A 6959-nucleotide genomic window follows, 5' to 3' on the forward strand; every position below is an offset into this window, starting at 1 on the left:
CTCCGCAGCCTTGTGGTGGTGATCGGCCTCGTGAGCTTCTTCCAAAGCTCGCGAGTGGGCCTCATTGGCAATCTTGAGGGACGCCTCATCCTTCACGTTCTCGAGGTCGCGATGATAATGACCAATGTTGATGGCCACTCGCAGCTTGCGCCGCTCCTCCACCAACCGAAGACCTTCATCCTCAAGACGCGAGTCGACACCAGCAAGCTCTTCACCGAGGCCGTTCATCGCGCCCATCGCCTCCTGGAAGAGCTCGTGGCGGACCACGCTGTGCTCGCGCTCGAGCTCGCATGCTTGCCCCACCTCGTCCTCCACCTTGGGGGCTATGGGTGGAGCATCAAGTGGCGCACCACCTCCCGGTTGGGGGTTGGGGGCTGGCGTGGTCCCAGGCGCTAGCTGACCGTCGCGAGGGGCCCGAACCAAACAAGGCCCCCTATTTGAAGAAGACTCCAGGATCGAGGCTAGCCAGGTACCAACCGTGACCAAGGGAGGAACCATTGGCACGCCTGCTGCGCTCTGAGCAAGGCCGTGAAGAAAGGACGGCGAAGGCGCAAGCTCGGGGCGCCTTGATGACGGACCAACTCCACTGGTTGACCCCACGCCATGGGCAGCGTTCGAACCTGTAGCGCTGGAGCTTGGCGGGTGCGATGGGACGAGAGGGAGCTGCTTCTCTGGAGATTTCGCGGCCTTAGCAGAAGGGGACCTGAGGGGACAATCGTCAGGAAAGGAAGGCGGCACATAGAAGATCACCAAGATAAGGTACTTACTCGTCGATAGCGATGTACTTATGTTGCTTCAATGGCCCGAGGATGTTGCTGCCGCTGGGGGATCCCTTCCTCTTGCGGAGCTCCTCGAAGTCCACAAAAAGGCGACCGAAGCACTGGACGTGATGGCCGGTGCGCGGCGGAGCCGAAGAAGAACCAAGAGGGATAGCCTCAGGGGAGCCCGGCTGTGGTGAATAGCCCGGTTCTTTCTCGCTGCAACCTCCTGAGGCTCCTGGAGCCTCGACCTCAGGAGCCGCATGCCGCATCTCATCAGCGACCGGCGCCTCAGGAGGGGCGTCGCAAGCTCCCGAGGACGACGCCCCCGGATCACCGCTCGGCATGTGCTCCTCAACATCTAAGCAGCCGGCCACCATCACCGCTCGCTCCTCCACACCATCACCTGGTGCGAGCTCGGAACCGGAGGCAAAGAATGGGACCACGATGACAGGATTCTCGCGGGGCCCCACCAAGCCAATTGGGCACAGCCCCCACTCATCAAAGGAAGGCATGGCGGAGAAGGGAGGAAGCAGGCCAGCCCAGAGGGCGTCAATGAAGATCGGAACCTTGGTGACCACCCGAGCCATGCTGGAGCGAGACGCGGGCCAGGCCGGAGTCTCTCCCCGCTCGTTGAAGCTGGAGGCGAGCATGGGGCGCACCTTGCCCATGGCCTCGTCGTTGAGCACCCGAGGCCGGCCGAGCGCTGGCTTGAAGGATGGAGGCGCAGTTGGCGAGGACAAGGGTTTCTTCCCCTTCCCGGACTGTTTCAGCGCCATGGCGGTGAAGCGGCCGGAGCGCAAGTTGGATGTGGAAGGTGGAGCAGGACGTCAAAGGAGCAGGGAGATTGGAAGAGTCGGGCGCGGAGAGGGAAGAATAATTGTGCAAGAAGCGGGGCCGCATAGCCAGGCGGATTCAAGGGCAACGAGGGGAAGCGGAGACGCCCACGACCTATGGACCGCCACACGTCAACCGAGGCCCCAGGCTTTTGGGGCCCGCGGTGCTCCGAACTTGACCCTTGGCTTCGCCGTGAAGCCAAGCCCGCGCGCACCTTGGGCCCGGGGGCTACTGTCGGCGTTCTGGGAACGGGGGTCCCCAGACCTGCCTGCCTGCGGCCCACGGCATGGCCAAGCAGCAGGCCGTACAGCCCATCTTCACCAACAAGGAGCCCAAGACCCTCGCGAGGAGCCAAGCCTCGCGAGGCGGACGACGCAAGACCTCCTCCCGAGCAGCCTAGTCAGGCAGGTTCGCGAGGGCCGGAGATAACAAGGCGAGGCGAACCTCACGAGGCTCTCATGACGTGAGCCGTGACGATCGACACCAGGCGGGTGCCAGCGCACGCAGCGTCCTTGTTTCCTCTTTGGTACAAAGGGGGCAAGCGCAGCCGCGGAGTACCGAGGCATCAGGCAAAGGTTTCCATTTCGGTGCAACAAGACCAAGACCATGGACTGCAAGATGGAGGTCATCGTGGAGCCCAATACGGCGTCACCACCAGAGCCTTTCACAGGCGAAGACCGCTTTTGTCAGGATAGCTTGTACTGGCTGTCCCCCTTCGAATTAGCCCGCCATTGTTGGCTCCCATCCCGCTCAATATTTGGGAAGAGGACCAGGGCCTCTATTAATAGGACTAGCCACCATAGTAGAGGCATCTGATCTGAGCTTGAGGGAATCTACACACCACAAGTTCATACGCACAGGAACACCTCAACCTCAGGAGGTTGTTCTTCCCCTTGTATTGTTCATCATCAGCCCAAGAGGCAATCCACCACCACCACACTAGAGTAGGGTATTACACCACAACAGTGGCCCAAACCAGTATAAACCCCGTGTCTTTCTGTGTTGCGAGTTTGTCGAGTTCGTCTGCAAGATCTTAGTGAGCTAGAGCGTAGATCAGTAGGAGGGAAAGACTTCGCGTGCACCCCAGTGTTCGAACCTTAAGGGTTTGCCGGAACCCCACATCCGACAGCTATCAAAACTCTAGACAGTGCCCAGAGAAATTATGCTACTACTTAAAAAGAATTTCTGGCAGATGTATTTGCTTGTGATAAGTTCAGATCTTATATTGTTGATTCCAAAGTCACTGTTCACACTGATCATGCTAGTATTGAATATCTTATGGAAAAGAAAGATGCTAAACCTAGACTTATTATATGGGTTCTCTTGTTACAAGAATTTGATTTGCATATTATTGATGGAAAGGGAGCTGAGAACCCCATTGCACTATTGATGATAGCTTTCTTGATGACCCAATGCCTATTGATGATAGCTTTCCTGATGAGCAATTAGGTGTCATAAATGCTTCTCGTAATACTCCATGGTATGCTGATTATGCTAATTACATTGTTGCTAAATTTATACCACCTAGTTTTATATACCAGCAAAAGAAAAGGTTTTTCTATGATTTAAGACATTACTTTTGGGATGACTCACACCTTTATAAAGAAGGAGTAGATGGTGTTATTAGACGTTGTGTACCTGAGCATGAACAGGAACATATCCTACGCAAGTGTCACTCCGAGGCCTACGGCGGATACCACGCTGGAGATAGAACTGCACATAAGGTATTGCAATCTGGTTTTTATTGTGCTACTCTCTTCAAGGATGCTCGTAAGTATGTCTTGTCTTGTGATGAATGCCAAAGAATTTGCAATATTAGTACACGTCAGGAAATACCTATGAATTATTCACTTGTTATTGAACCATTTGATGTTTGGGGCTTTGATTATATGGGACCTTTTCCTTCCTCTAATGGGTATACACATATTTTAGTTGTTGTTGATTACGTTACTAAGTGGGTAGAAGCTATTCCAACTAGTAGTGTTGATCATAACACTTCTATTAAGATGCTTAAAGAAGTTATTTTTCTGAGGTTCGGAGTCCCTATATATTTAATGACTGATGGTGGTTCACATTTTATTCATGGTGCTTTCCGTAGAATGCTTGCTAAATATGACGTCAACCATAGAATTGCATCTCCATATCATCCTCAGTATAGTGGTCAAGTAGAATTGAGCAATAGAGAGATTAAATTGATTTTGCAAAAGACTGTTAATAGATATAGAAAGAATTGGTCTAAGAAACTTGACGATGCATTATGGGCTTATAGAACTTCTTATAAAAACCCTATGGGTATGTCTCCGTATAAAATGGTTTATGGAAAGGCATGTCACTTACCTCTCGAACTAGAACATAAAGCTTATTGGGCAATCAAAGAGCTCAACTATGATTTCAAACTTGCCAGTGAGAAGATGTTATTTGACATTAGCTCACTTGATGAATGGAGAACCCAAGCATATGAGAATGCCAAGTTGTTTAAAGAAAAAGTTAAAAGATGGCATGACAAAAGGATACAAAAGTGTGAGTTTAATGTAGGTGATCATGTTTTGCTATACAATTCTCGTTTAAGATTTTTTGCACGAAAGATTCTCTCTAAATGGGAAGGTCCTTACATTATCGAGGAGGTCTATCGTTCTAGTGCCATCAAAATCAACAACGCCGAAGGCCGAAATCTGAAGGTGGTAAACGGTCAAAGAATCTAATATTATATCTTAGGTACTCCCATAAATGTTGAGACCAATATAATTAATATCATAACACCAGAAGAGTACATAAGGGATACTTTCCAGAACGTTTCAGACTCCTTAAAGGAATAGGTATGTGGTACGGTAAGTAAACCGACTCCAAAATGTTTCGAATGGCAATTTTTCTTTGTTTTGGAATATTAAAATATTAGGAAATTAAAAGTAGTCCGAAAGAGACACGATGAGACCACAAGGGTGGAGGGTGCGCCCCCTGCATTGTGGCCACCTCGTGTGCCCTCCGGACTATGTTTTCTTGCACAATACTTCTTTTGGTCGGTAAAAAATCGTTATATATTCTCCCGAAGGTTTTGAGCACCGTGCCACGACAAAATCCTCTGCTCTTGTTTCATGTTGTTTACATGGCAGATCTGAAAATATGTCGTCTCAAGATTCAAAAGGAGAGAGCAATGTAGCTAATTATATCACAAACCCAAAGGCATACGGGGATGTGGAACATTATGGTTGTACCACGGAGGAAGAAGAAGACTATGATCCAAAGGGAAGGAGGAGGCTAGCTCGGGAATAAGTGTACTACATCAACAACTCCATCATCACCACCTCCAAAGAAAGAGACATAAATACATGGGTATGGGCACTCCCCTTGGCAACTGCCAAGCTTGGGGGAGGTGCCCCGGTATCGTATCACCATCACACCTTCATCTTTATCGTTTTTCTTAGTTCGATCCTTTTGGTTATATCTTGATCTAGTACAATAAAGTATTTTTAGTATGATCTAGCTTTGAGTTTTGTTTTGATCCCTATCTATGTAATCGAGTTCATGTGTTATATATAATAAAGAGTAGTTTTGAGTTGAGAGCCTTGCTTTCTTGCTATGATCTTGAGGGAATTAAAGAAAGAATAAAAAGAAATAAAAAGATGATATATTGATCTTATGGAGAGTAATGACTTCACATATAAAGATTATAATGAATAAAAGTTGTTGAGAGTTGACAAACATAGTTTTGGTCATTGTTGCAATTAATAGGAAGTAATAAAGAAAGAGAGGCTTCACATATAAATATACTATCTTGAACATCTTTTGTAATTGTGAGCACTCATTAAAATATGCATGCTAAAAAGTTGATGTTGGACAAGGAAGACAACATAATGGGTTGTGTTTTCTTATATCTGAATAGAAGTTATATTGTCATGGATCCTCCAACATGTTGAGCTTGCCTTGCTCTCTCATGCTAGCCAAATTCTTTGCACCAAGTAGAGATACTACTTGTGCTTCCAAACATCCCTTAAACCACTTTTGCCATAAGAGTCCACCATACCTACCTATGGATTGAGTAAGATCCTTCAAGTAAGTTGACATCTGTGCAAGCAATAAAATTGCTCTCTAAATATGTATGATCTATTAGTATGAAGAAAATAAGCTTTATACGAACTCGTGATATGGAAGAAATAAAAGCGACAGACTGCATAATAAAGTTCTTTATCATAAGCGGCAATATACAGCGACGTTCTTTTGCATTAAGATTTTGTGCATCCAACCATAAAAGCGCATGACAACCTCTGCTTCCCTCTACGAAGGGCCTATCTTGTACTTTTATCTTCTACCCTTACAAGAGTCATGGTGATCATCACCTTTCCTCTTTATACTTTTTATTTTGGCAAACACTATGTGTTGGAGAGATCTAGACATATATATCCACTCGGATGTAGGTTATAATAAAGTACTATTGTTGACATTACCCTTGAGGTAAAAGGTTGGGAGGAGAAACTATAAGCCCCTATCTTTCTCTGTGTCCGATTGAAACTTTGAACCCATAAGTATCGCGTGAGTGTTAGCAATTGTGAAAGACTAAATGATAGTTGAGTATGTGGACTTGATGAAAAGCTCTTATATTGACTCTTTCCGATGTTATGATAAATTACAATTGCTTTGATGACTAAGATCATAGTTTGTTAGTTTTCAATGAAGTTTCTGATTCATGCTTTACCTTGTGAATGAATTGTTACTTTAGCATAAGAAATTATATGACACTATATGTTGTGGTCCTAAAGATGACCATGATGCCCTCATGTCCGTATTTTATTTTATCGACACCTCTATCTCTAAACATGTGGACATATTTTTCGATATCGGCTTTCGCTTGAGGACAAGCGAGGTATAAGCTTGGGGGAGTTGATACGTCCATTTTGCATCATGCTATTATATTGATATTTATTGCATTATGGGTTGTTATTACACATTATATCACAATACTTATGCCTTTTCTCTCTTATTTTATAAGGTTTACATGAAGAGGGAGAATGCCGGCAGCTGGAATTCTGGACTGGAAAAGGAGCAAATATTAGAGACCTATTCTACACAACTCCAAAAGCCCTGAAACTTCACGGAGAATTGTTTTGTAATATATAAAAATTATTGGTTGAACAAAGCACCAGAGGGGGGCCACCAGCCATCTACAAGGGTGGGGGGGAGTGCCCTACCCCCTGTGTGCGCCCCCTTCCTTGTGGGCCACCTGGCAGGCCCCCGATGCCCATATTCTACTATATGGTGTGTTTTTACCTGGAAAAAAAATCATAAGGAAGCTTTCGGGACGAAGCGCCGCCATCTCAAGGCGGAACTAGGGCAGAACCAATCTAGGGCTCCGGCGTAGCTGTTCTGCTG

The sequence above is a fragment of the Triticum urartu genome, chromosome 4A (assembly GCF_056163025.1).
Source record: "Triticum urartu cultivar PI428250 chromosome 4A, HENAU_Tu73, whole genome shotgun sequence".
NCBI lineage: Eukaryota > Viridiplantae > Streptophyta > Magnoliopsida > Poales > Poaceae > Triticum > Triticum urartu.